This window comes from Podarcis bocagei (genome assembly GCF_964188305.1).
Source record: "Podarcis bocagei genome assembly, chromosome: 7".
In the NCBI taxonomy this organism is placed as follows: Eukaryota; Metazoa; Chordata; class Lepidosauria; order Squamata; family Lacertidae; genus Podarcis; species Podarcis bocagei.
This window is the reverse complement of record NC_138132.1, coordinates 4,940,650-4,953,712: the sequence shown is the minus strand read 5'-3', so window position 1 is coordinate 4,953,712 and position 13,063 is coordinate 4,940,650. Positions and strand designations below refer to the sequence as shown.

At 46.7% G+C, this 13,063-nt stretch overlaps 1 pseudogene across 1 annotated transcript; it reads right to left on the bottom strand.

Moving 5' to 3' along the window:
* Positions 1–606: 606 nt before the first annotated feature.
* On the bottom strand, positions 607–12,498 carry LOC308590426 (cytochrome P450 2A13-like; annotated as a pseudogene). Its single transcript, XR_014013542.1, has 10 exons — positions 12,429–12,498; positions 11,965–12,197; positions 10,066–10,228; positions 9,223–9,372; positions 6,520–6,680; positions 3,417–3,593; positions 2,425–2,566; positions 2,077–2,264; positions 882–1,023; positions 607–791 (listed from the first exon to the last, which is right to left on the bottom strand). The product of XR_014013542.1 is annotated as a cytochrome P450 2A13-like (transcript).
* Between the last annotated feature and the right edge of the window lie 565 nt (positions 12,499–13,063).

The following is a 13,063-nucleotide window of genomic DNA, read 5'->3' as shown; positions in this document are numbered from 1 at the left end:
GCGCCTCTTTTGGCAGTCGGGTGGCCAAGGTAGGTGACAATGGGACGCCACTTCTCCAAGACACCTGAATTCTGCTCTGGTCAGACCTCACCTGGAGTACTGTGTCCAGTTCTGGGCACCACAATTCAAGAAGGACACAGACAAACTGGAACGTGTCCAGAGGAGGGCAACCATAATGGTCAAAGGCCTGGAAACAATGCCTTATGAGGAACGGCTAAGGGAGCTGGGCATGTTTAGCCTGGAGAAGAGGAGGTTAAGGGGTGATATGATAGCCATGTTCAAATATATAAAAGGATGTCACATAGAGGAGGGAGAAAGGTTGTTTTCTGCTGCTCCAGAGAAGCGGACACGGAGCAATGGATCCAAACTACAAGAAAGAAGATTCCACCTAAACATTAGGAAGAACTTCCTGACAGTAAGAGCTGTTCGACAGTGGAATTTGCTGCCAAGGAGTGTGGTGGAGTCTCCTACTTTGGAGGTCTTTAAGCAGAGGCTTGACAACCATATGTCAGGAGTGCTCTGATGGTGTTTCCTGCTTGGCAGGGGGTTGGACTCAATGGCCCTTGTGGTCTCTTCCAACTCTATGATTCTATGATTCTATGACCACCTTCAGAGGGGAATGGCGCACATTTCATAAAAATGTGGGACATTGAAAAAGCCAACCAGCATGGGAGAGATGTAGATCTTTTCAGGAGGGATGGGGGATTTGAAGCGGAAGTTCTGCAGGATGCTGGTGAAGAAAAGGAAAAGTTCCGTTCGGGCCAGATGTTATCCAAAGCAATAGCGCTTCCCTAGGAAAGAGGAGGGAGGTGAATATGGGCTTTCACAGTGCCGTTATAGACAACTAAGGAGTGTTTGGAAATGGAAGGGGACTCACTCACCAGCAGAGAAAGGCATAAAAGCCTTATTCCTCTTGAATTGCCCATTCTCATCCAGGAAATGTTGGGGGTCAAACACATCTGGTCTTGCAAAATGTTTGGGGTCTTTCAGCACAGACCCGAGCATGGGAAACACTTCAGTCCCCTGAACAAGAAACAGAGAGAAATGAGAAGAGATGGGAGAAATGGAAGATTCTTCTGGGTGACAAGAAATCATTCTGAGATTTGGAGGAGCAAATCCTGTTATCTACTACCAGACCCAGTAGTGTACTGGTCAGTTCTGTACTGCAGAAAACTATCATGGTGGCCTTCACAGCCACACACCTCCGAGGAGAGTCCCCAAATGCAGACAACTGTGACGATCCATTAGCCACCCTCCAGTACTAATATTCAGAAGATGATGATGATGACAATGATTATTAAATTGTCCTGTTTTTGTGGCGTTCCCACAGTTATCTGGTTGGTAATAACTTTGCCTTCATGAAGTTAAATTAACAGCTGCTCCATCTAAGAAAAATACCGTATCTTTTGGAGAGTTAGAACTAAGCCACCTTTCAGCCTCATAAGAAAACCCACCACCACTCCTTTGGGGAAGAAGGCACCAAGAAAAATGGGCCTAACATAGTGTCATCTGGCTGGGCTCTGTCAGAGGTTCCGTACGACTGAGCTGTAATGGCTCTCCTCGTCGTCACATCTTCCAAATCCATCAGGCTCCCCTCCTCTGACGGTGTTTAATGACCTAAGCCTTTGATGAGGCTTCAGGCACACTCCTCCATTACGCAGAGTATCCAAACAGTAGAAGGAGCCAAGAAATGTGTGCTACATCGCTACATTTATTTCTAACTACGCAGGATAGAAAAGAATATGCATCTACTCTCTGTGAGAATCAGTGAACAACTGGAACAAAGAAACAGGAAACCAGTAACATCAATATCCGTCTCCCGTCTCCCGTGAGACTTCCAATAGTCTGGAATGTAAACAGAGTCTTGTGACTCCCAAAACTGCACAGTGGCATAACAGAAATCTAACAGGCTCTTCTGGTCTTATTTTGGATTTGACTCTTATAACCCTAGAGCGGTGATGACAGATAGGTCAGGGACAGAGGTACCTAAGGGAATTTTGTCGGCCTTCAAAATATGTCTGGAGATTGTACTGAATGGCAGAGTCTTCATCTCAGGAATTAATAGAACCACAATACCTTGGGAATGGTGTATCCCCGGAACTGGGTATCACGGGTCACACGTCTTACTACGCCTGTTGGGACGAGATCTGAGAATCTCTGGATCTCGTGGATCACAGCATCCGTATAGGGCATCAGGGGACGGTCATCCATGTTGGGAATGCGATTCAGGCCAATCACCCGTTCAATCTCTTTGTGGACCTTCTCTGTTGAGAAATCAGCAAGATGTGACCAAAAATGCCATTTGCACCTTCAGGGAACTAAAGAAGGATCCCACCTCATAGGTGGGAAAAGAAAGAGGGACCATCCCATAGAAAGGCAAGGACACAGCTCTCCACCCTCTTTTCCAGCCCTTTCCCCATTCACCTTCGATCTCTGGGTATTTCAGTAGAAGCAGGAAGCCATAGCGCAAGGTGGTGCTGACCGTTTCTGTGCCAGCGAAAAAGACATTGAGGGCCGTCATAACAAGATTCTCTTGGAAGAACTCTGTGTTTGGGTTTTCCTTTTCCTAGGCAGAAGAAAAACAAGAAAAGAAGATGTTTCACTTGTTATATCTTAGTAAAGGTAAAGATAAAGGTAAAGGGACCTTGACCATTAGGTCCAGTTGTGGACGACTCTGGGGTTGCAGCGCTTATCTCACTTTATTGGCCGAGGGAGCCGGCGTACAGCTTCCGGGTCATGTGGCCAGCATGACTAAGCCGCTTCTGGAGAACCAGAGCAGCGCACGGAAACGCCATTTACCTTCCTGCCAGAGCTGCACCTATTTATCTACTTGCACTTTGACATGCTTTCGAACTGCTAGGTTGGCAGGAACAGGGACCGAGCAACGGGAGCTCACCCCGTCGCGGGGATTCGAGCCGCCGACCTTCTGATTGGCAAGCCCTAGGCTCTGTGGTTTAACCCACAGCGCCACCTGACTGCCTCCTTTCTATGAAGCTCTCTCTCCTAATGATTGGCTGAGGGGGGGGGAAGGAACAGTCGTGGAGTTCTGAAAAGCAGCCCAACGGTTGTGTAGGCAACAGATGGCTGGGTGGAGTGGGAGGGAGCAACCACACAGTCCCTTTGTGCAGAAAGGCTACAGAGGAGAAGTCCTGCTGAATCAGCCCCATCTAGCCCAGCATCCTGTTCTCCCTTCCCGTGGTTTCCAACAACCGGTATTCAGAAGCATGGTTGCAACCAACTGCGGAGAGCAGGGCACAGCCATCCTGGCCAGTAGCCTTCAATAGAACTCTCCTCATCAATGTGTTGAATCTTCTTTTAAAGCCATCCAAGTTTCAAAATTTCCCTGGTTGAAACAGGGTCTACAAAGTTTCCTTACACAGAAATTGACCATCGTACTTAGAAGAACACAATCGTACCTGCTGCATTTTCACTAGGAAGCAATCAATGAAATCCCGAGGGTTGTTGGGGTCCAGGGTCTCCTTGTTGGCTTTTATCTTCCTCACAAAGAACTCTTTCATGAGCCAGAGCTTCTTGAAGGCTTTCTCTTGTGGGCCAGGCAGGTGCTGCATGATGCCTGAGAACATCTCGTAGAGCTGTGTGTGATGGGTTTGGAGGAATGCAGCGTTGGCAGGAGGAAGAGAGAGAACAGATATTGAACAAAGTGGGGGGCCGCTAGGGGCACCTTGGAAGATGGCGGATATTAACATCTATCCAGCCCGCACGAGGTAATTAGAGGCTGATTATGGGGAGTAAATCAGTCTCCCTTCATCTCTCCAGTGGGGAGAGATGCAGTTTTCACCCGCTGTTGCCATAAATCACCCCCGAGTTCGGAAGAAGGAGGGGGTGAGGCACTGGGTGCACAACCCTCGGCGGGCCTCAGAACTCCTCCGAAGCTGCTTCCAGGTGCGAAACTAGTTGCGTTACTTAAAAGGGGAAAAAATTGGTGAAAGATAACGCACATGCTTCAAGAGAGGCAGGAGGTTTTTATCTGCTTACAATTTTATCACTGAAATGAAGAAGACTGAGACGGAAGATTACATCAAAGTACTACAGACATGGTATGTGGAATGGAATGCAACGGAACTGAAAGGGGGGGACTTTTTTTTTTTTGCTCTATGTGATTAACTAATAACCCTCCCTCTTAGAAGATCCGTCACAGCAACTAATTGCAAATGGGACTAAAAATGAGCTGTGTGGAAATAATATGAACTTAAAGGTTTTACTTTGTGAAGGATTTGGAAAGAAGGAGGGCTCTCTTTGTGACGCAGTTAGAATGGAGATGTGATACGAGACCTGTGTTGCAGGAGGTTTGGTCTTGGGGAGGGCGAGCCGAAGATTTATTATTTTCGAGGAGATTGTGATCTGGAAGGGGCAGCCCTCCTGGAAAAAGACTAACTTATGATGCAACAGGTCGGGAAAGTTAAAGAGAGAGCTTTTAGACTGTATTTCATCGGAACGACAAAATGGCGATTGCTTGCTCGAGAGGAAATGCCTGGACTATTGGATGAGAGTGATTTATGAGAGAGCAGTACAAAGCCCACACAGAAACACAAATAAGACTGTTTTTTTCAACCCACTTGTGGAGCAACTCGGAGGTGAATGAAAAGGAAAATGAGTAACGACAAGGATTGAAAAGAGGGGACTGGAAATATCATTCTTAAGATGAAAGCAGCACAAATATTCAAGGATTGGACTCCTGCCGATCAAGAAGCATGAGTCCCCCCCACAAAAATTTAAAATTTGGGAAACAATTGGATTATATGATATGTATTGATATAATTTGGATTAATTGGTTTGATGTGTTTGATTTGGTAATATGAAACTTAATAAAAATTATTTAAAAAAAAGATATTGAACAAAGTGACTTGAGATTGATTTTTGGGGCAGGCAGAAGCAGGAGTTCCTCTTTCACTTGGTTCCTCTGAGCTCCGCACAGAAACAACTTGGTACCAAGTGCTGACTAAGCTATAAACCTGTCACAGACACAGCCTCAGGGCTTGACTTCCCCTTTGTGATGGACAAGGATGTAATGAGGACAAGGATGAAGAGGAATCAGACGGTGTGCTTGAAACAACATTGTAAAGTTGCTCCAGGCAGAGCCTGACCAAAGAGCAAGGCAGATCAGGAGTTGCAGCACCACGGAGAGCTCAGAGTGAGACGCTTGCTCCAACAAATGTCAACACTATTCTTAAGCCTCTCCCAGGTTCTGGCCCCTTGTGGAGAACTTAGTTTCTTAAGATAGGCACTTGTCCTCTCTTTATGTGTGATTGTATTTTTAATATTTTGTTGGAAGCTACCCAGAGGGGTAGCTGGGGAAACCCAGCAAGATAGGCGGGGTATAAATAAATAAATATAAAATAACAACAACAACAACAACAACAATTATTATTTCATGGTCTCCTGCTTGGTGCTCCTGGATTTGTGATGTACTGGGGGGTGGCATTTGGTTCGGGCGTGAAAGACACCCATGAGAATTCTGGTCCAGGCTGTGGTGGTATGGAAGACTATAATGCGGCCCTTTGTTAGTCACCCTCACTCAGACCCCTGAATGTGATCTTGCTCCTTAGCTGGTGATGCTGCAGCTTTTGATCGGTCTTTTTATTTTATTTTATTTTATTTTAGAAATTATTCAAAATTAAAACAAAACATATTATCCAGAGACATATCATCCTTATCCCCGCCCCATTTTTCCTTACACTTCCAACATATATTTGAACTAGTTTTATACATTTTCCCTAACTGCATTGGTGTCGTGTACCATTTGTACATCATCTTCATGTAATTCTCCTTCAATAGGGAACAATCTGTAAATTTTAAATCAGTTTTCCATAATTTTCCCCAATCTTCCATCATAATATTGTGACCTACATCTTGTGCCCATTTAATCATAACTGATTTTACCTCTTCATCTTTTGTCTCCCATTCTAATAGTATGCTTTATGCCTAGATCTTGTATAACTGAATCCTTTCTTGCTATCTTCTTTATGTGTTTCATATAGTTGTCGATAATGCAACCAACTCTGAAAGTGGTCTCTGATCTCATCGTAATCTCTTAATTTCCATTTTCCACCATGGTCCTACATATGTGAGCCATTTTCCTTTCTTTCCAAGTAATGCTTCATGTGGTGTAAGCCACCATGGGGTCTTTTGTTCCAATAAGTCTTTGTATCTTTCCCATACTCTCATTAGTGATTTCCTGATTATATGGTTGTAAAAACTTCTATGAACCTTCCCTTTCCTGTACCATAAGTATGCGTGCCAGCAGAATCTGTTGTCATGTCCTTCTAGTTCTAATGCCCCTTGCTTATCCAATCTCATCCAGTCCCTGATACATACCAAACAAGCAGATTCATAATACAATTATGCTTCTAGTCGGTCTTGACCACTGCTGGGCATGGGGGTAATGACAGAGCTCCACACAGAGCTGGCTGTCCTGCGTACCATGCCTTCAGCAGATCAAGACAAATAGCATTATTCACAAATGCACAATAGAAGTTCTCTCCATCCCCTCCAATTTACCTGTCCCCAAGAGCTGGAAACAAACTGGTAGGTTTCCTGCATAGTGGTGAGCAAGGAGAGGAATTCCTCATCTTTATATTCAAAGCGGTTGCCAAAGATGATGGAGCTGATGACGTTAGACACAGAGCGGCTCAGGATGTAGGTGGGGTCAAAGGGTGCACCTAGAAAGAGAGACATCCCCCCCTCAAGTCACTCAGCCCAGGAACAAGTCAAGGCTACACTTGACTTGCAAAGCTGTCCAGTCCTTGCCTTATCCATGTTATGGGTTGAAATCTAGGCCTCAAGTATGACACAGAAAACCTAACCGGAGTTGACCTTATGTCCATCTTAAGATGATGGGAGTGGTAGAAAGCCACCTGAGCAAAAGGCCTCCAGGGAAAGTGCAGGACAGGACGATTTGGACCCGGGTTTCTGATGGTGGGAGAAGGGCTGTCATATGGAGGATGGAGCCAGCTCATTTTCTGCTGCTCCAGAGGGTAAGCTACATGTTGCAGATTTTTTAGCTGTGATTCCTGAATTGCAGGGTGTCACGAAGCTGGCAGGGAAGGCACTGGAGCTGAAGGAGGAGGAGGGACGGGAGCCTGTAAAAGAGGCAGGAGTAACAGAGGGTGGAGAGCAAGGGGAAGGCACTCAGCTGTGAGCCAATCCGGTCCTCCAGGAAGTGCACCCACAACATGGACAGGCCACGCAGAACTCGAGGCTGGAAGGTCTCCTGGAAGATGCTGCTCTTAGCCCCATGCAATGGGGAGGACATACTTGGGGGGTGTTTAGGATGCTGGAGGAATTTGGTCTTTTAGCACAGACCTGCATCTCTCCCACTAATGCAGATGTCGAAACCTAACTCTGCACCCGATTTCATCCTTCTCCAAATGTTGTGGTGGTGCAGTTCTCAAGAATTCGAATAAGAGGATGGTGTCATTTTGAGTGAAAAAATGCCTTTTTAAACATGCATTTACGTGCAAAAGGCCTGCTAGGGACTACCCTGTTGTACACTTCGGTTTCCTACCTACTAGGATGCAGAATCCGGACCCCATTTCCAAAGGGGTTGCCGGTAAGAGCCCTGGAAGAGGGCATAAAAACTCCTTTTGGAATGAAAGAAGCTTACATGCAGCTGAGCTGGGGGTTGGATCATGACCTCAGAGACGTCTCAAAAAGGAGCTCTGAGGGTAGCACCAGCGGTATTAGAAACCGAGGTATGAAAGCTAGGAGCTAGATGGCACTTTAAGCCTAGGTTATGGGCGCAACAACAGAATGTCTAGTTACGCTTTTTTTAAATAACAAAAATACAAAGCTGAAAATGAAGGAACTGCAGCTAAAATATTATGTGCGTATTTCACATGGTCTAGTCCTTCCCCTGCCCACCCCCTTAATATTCTTAAGAGGGTCTCTTCTCCAGTCTTCAGAGAGTAGCTGGAAGTGGGGAGGCAGAAAAAGGCCTTCCTTTCCTCCCACTCTGCAGTTTTAATCTGAAATCTTTGGCGCCGTGCTGCCCCCAGAGCTCAGGAACTGCAATGCCAGTTCCTTCTGCGCAGGACCGGAGACGGTTAAAATGCAGGGAACCAAGAAGGTGTTTGGGATTGCCCAAGCTGCTTCCGGGATCTGCTACGGACAATTCATAGATTCATAGAATCATAGAGTTGGAAGAGACCACAAGGGCCATCAAGTCCACCCCCCTGCCAAGCAGGAAACACCATCAGAGCACTCCTGACATATGGTTGTCAAGCCTCTGCTTAAAGACCTCCAAAGGAGGAGACTCCACCACACTCCTTGGCAGCAAATTCCACTGTCGAACAGCTCTTACTGTCAGGAAGTTCTTCCTAATGTTTAGGTGGAATCTTCTTTCTTGTAGTTTGGATCCATTGCTCCGTGTCCGCTTCTCTGGAGCAGCAGAAAACAACCTTTCTCCCTCCTCTATGTGACATCCTTTCATATATTTGAACATGACTATCATATCACCCCTTAACCGCCTCTTTTCCAGGCTAAACATGCCCAGCTCCCTTAGCCGTTCCTCATAAGGCATCGTTTCCAGGCCTTTGACCATTTTGGTTGCCCTCCTCTGGACACGTTCCAGTTTGTCAGTGTCCTTCTTGAATTGTGGTGCCCAGAACTGGACACAGTACTCCAGCACTTCGGACGCATGAAAGCTATGCTCTGCATCTTGTAAATAGATGTAAATAAAGACATCTCTGAGTGAGCAGAGGTATTTCTTATGAAAGGCCTCCCAAACCCATCACACAGGGGGATTGGTCTAGAAGACCCTTGGGGTCCCTTCAAACCCTAAACTTCTGCACCAGATGAGCCATTGGCTAGATTCAGCAGGAATTTCTTCTGTTCTTATGATGTGAGGTGAAGCCGGAGTGCTCAGCTTCTGAGCACTAACTCCTGGTCTCTGAACACTTGTCTGATTGTCTCAGCAACATCCTTGTGTAAAACTACATGACCTTTCATTTACTAAGAATCTACCATGGATCAACTTCAAGGTTTTGAGTCCAGCTTCTAATATTATATGAGAGAGGGAGAGTTTCAATTTGCAGAAAGCAGTATGTGTTTAATGGTGCTTTCCTTCACCTGATATTTTCGCCCTCAACGTTCATCAACAGCTCTCAAAGTGGCTTGTTTATGACCAACATTCAAACACTCGGTTCACTATTTCTATCACCTCATGAAGCAACATTTCTTGAAGTTAACAAAAACTGAGCTCACTTTTTGTTTCCCTCAGGGATTCCAGCAGGAAGTGGGTCTCCTCCAGGATCCGCTCTTCTACGGATCTCTTTCCCATCCCAAAATTCCTCAGCGTCGTGATGGAGAAGCGCTGTAGCTGTTTCTCCCGTTCCCCGTTACTGAAGCCAACCCCTGAGAAGCAAAGGAGTGAGGAATAAGGAGCAGGATTGGATGATGTTGTGGCTGAAACCACAAAGGTATGGATACCTTTTTGCTTTTTGGTCTGGTTTGAAAGACCCAATTTTAGCTTTTGAGAGAACATTCTAAGTGTAAGAGAGGTGTGTGTGTGTGTGAGAGAGAGAGAGAGAGAGAGAGAGAGAGAGAGAGAGAGAAAAGAAGAAGAAGAAGAAGAAGAAGAAGAAGAAGAAGAAGGAGGAGGAGGAGGAGGAGGAGGAGGAGGAGGAGGAGGAGGAGGGGAGGAGGAGGAGGAGGAGGAGGAGGGGAGGAGGAGGAGTTTGGATTTGATATCCCGCTTTATCACTACTAACATTCTCCTTTCCCTTCCTCCCCCACAACAAACACTCTGTGAGGTGAGTGGGGCTGAGAGACTTCAGAGAAGTGTGACTGGCCCAAGGTCACCCAGCAGCTGCATGTGGAGGAGCGGGGAAGCGAACCCGGTTCCCCAGATTACGAGTCCACCACTCTTAACCACTACACCACACTGGCATAGAGAGAGAGAGACTTCCCTCAGTAAGAGGGGTTTAACAATAATCTACTACATAGGACCATGAGAATGAGACTCTCCAGTGCTAAGCGTGATAAAAAGGGCATATAAATGCCAATAATCATGTGCTCTGGGCAAGAATTGCCCAAGAAGAGACTGACCGTAACCCTGGAAAAACCAGTCCAACGTGGCTTGTTCTCCACGGTCACTGAAATCTTCATCCTGATCCACCAGGGCCTCCTTCACGGCATCGTATCCACACAAGACCACAACACGGCGGGGCCCTAAGTGGATGGTGTAGACAGGACCATATTTCTCACGGATCTGTGAAAAGAGAACACAAGGAGAGCCTGCTGGATCAGGTTAAAAAGAGTCCAGGATCCTGTTCTCAGAGTGACCAATCAAATGCCCCTTCTGGTAAGGTTACCAGATTTTGTTCAAAGAATTTGGGGACATGTTTTTTTTTTTTTAAAAGAGAAAAACAAGTTATTTAAAATGTTTATTTATTAAGTAATATATTCTCTTCTGTGGTCTCCTCTGTCGCGTGGCCTTCCTCTGGGCCCCGGCCTGATCTCTTGGAGTGCTAGCCACTGTGGACTAGGCTCAGGTCGGGCCTGGACTCGGCCACGTGTCCCTGCCCTCCCAGTGCTCTCCTACCTCTCCTCCTCAGCAGCAGAGACAGTGGCACAGCAAGGTCGGGTCTCCCCTCCTTTTTCTCCTTCCTCTTTCTCTCTCTTCCTTTTCCTCTCCTCCTTCTCCCTGCGTTGGCTCCGGGGTTTTCCTGGCCCCGGAGGACCACTGGGCAGTCGGCTGGGTGGCCAGGTGCTCTCGCTCCTGCTCTGGGCACCCCCAGTTCCCCCTTGGCTGTGGCGGCAGCAGCGGCCATCTCAGCAGCCTGGAGCCAGCCTGGTAGTGCAGTTGGCTCTGGCTGGCTTCAGGAGCTGCCCGTTGCCATGGTGCCCGCCATTTTGCCTCACCGGAAGTCCCCACATGATGTGTCTTGTGCCGTTGAATCCATCACGCAACATTCATTCCCTACTAATAAATCCACAACACTTAAAATATACATCCGGGGGCATTAAATGAAATCCGGGGACATTCCGGGGACGGATTTTGTCCGGGGACAGATTTGTAAATCCGGGGGCTGTCCCTGGGAAACGGGGATGTCTGGTAACCATACCTTCTGGGAAACCTTTAAGCGCTCTTCCCTTGTTTGGTTTCCAGAAACTGGGATGCAGAGACATTACTGCCTCCAACCGCGGAGGCAAAGCAGATCCATTGTGGCTATCAGCTATTGGCACTTCCTGTTGGGATACTGCCAGGGAGATAAAGTCCATCATGGCCCCCAAGCCGTCTGCCGGACGATCCATCGATCTCCCGTAGGCACGCAGTATCAGCAATTAGCGACATGAGTTTCTAGAAAAAAGCTTGCCACATTCTAGAGCTCATGCACACTCTATCAGCAGATAATGCACAGCCAAAAGTTGCACGCAGGAGAGCATTATTTACAAGTTTTATTCAGCGTTGATCAGAACAAAGAAAGACATGACTCCCTGCGTCAGTGTCTCCAGACAGAGAGAGAAACGAAAGCAATAGGAAACATAAACATCCTGTGAACAGGAAATACGCAGACTCTGTGACTCACAGCCTGCTCCCTTTTAAGGTGGAACGGAAATATCCTAACACTTCCCTCCATTCCCACACACCGTTAGGAAGAGGGATGGAATCAAAGTTGGAATTAGACAAGAGAGAAGGCTGGGTTGGCAGACTGGAGTGATCTTCATTCACCATCAGCATATAATAATGATTTTATAACCACAATTCAGAAAATGGATAACTGAAGCATCATAGAACAGAGCTTTCCAAACGGTTCATGTTGTCAACACATTTTTAAAGGCATGTGTCATTTCGCAACACAGTCATTCAGTATTAGTAGCAAACTGGGCATTAAACTGACCCCTTTCCAGCCCCTGGAGGAGCAGAGAGACATCTACACACTGCAGCCAACACACTAATGTGTCGTGACACACAGTTTGGAAAGCTCTGTTACAGAAAGTTACCTTCATAAGTGAACGGTACATATCACTTGTGTTGACTTGGAGCAGATTCCCGATGAAGGGGAGGGGAGTTGGTCCAGGTGGCATCTGGCTTTTGTGGTGCATCTGCCGCCATGTTGAGAGGACCATCAGGCAAGAGAGGCAGATGACCAGAAAAAGGGTTGCTGCTCCGAGGAGATCCATGGGGAAGTTGCGGGTGGCCTGTGGAGCTCTACAGGCAATGTGTTGCTGACCAGCTGGGAAGAGAAAATACCTCTGCGGCTCAAGCTGAGCCTGTTACATACCTTTGGAAGAACCTCCTCTTTGAAATTGTGCAACCTGTTTACTCTCTGCTCAGGGTCTTCTTTCAAGTCAAGAGAAGATCTTCCAGAGCAAAGTTCAGATGGACAGATAGTGGAGACAGGGAGTTGCCTGTCCAGGTCTGCACCACCACGGGAGCTTCAAGGAGTCAAACACAATTCTCTCACCTCATTTCTCAGAATTCTGTATCATTTGACAGGGTCTCTGCTGGTGTAAGACTAAGAGGAGAGCAGCAGAATTGTAGAGTTGGAAGGGACCCCAAGGGTTATCTAGTCCAACCCCTGAAATGGGTTGGAATAGATAACAGCTGAGCAGGTTTCCTGCTTGGCAGGGGGTTGGACTCGATGGCCCTTGTGGTCTCTTCCAACTCTATGATTCTATGATTCTATGAAATGCAGGAATCTGAGCTACAGAATCCCTGACAGATGGGCCCTCCAACATCTGTTTACAAACCTCCAAGGAAGGAGAGTCCACCACCTCTTGCAGGAGTCTGTTCCACTGTCGAACAGCTCTTACTGTTAGAAGGTTCTTCCTGATGTTTTGTTGAGATCTCATAATTTGAAGGTGCCCTCCAGAGCGGGAGAAAACAAGCTTGCTCCATCTTCCATGTGTCAGCCATTCAGATGTTCGAAGATGGGTGGACTATATGGAACTTGCCGAACTGACTGGGAGACTCCGGGACCAGAGAGAAGAGACGGTGGAAGAAGTTTAAAGAATATTTGAAAAAAATATGTTATTATTTAAAATCTTAGAATAGCTTTGGAAGTGGATATAGGCTGTAGGGTTAGCAGTAGAAGATAGT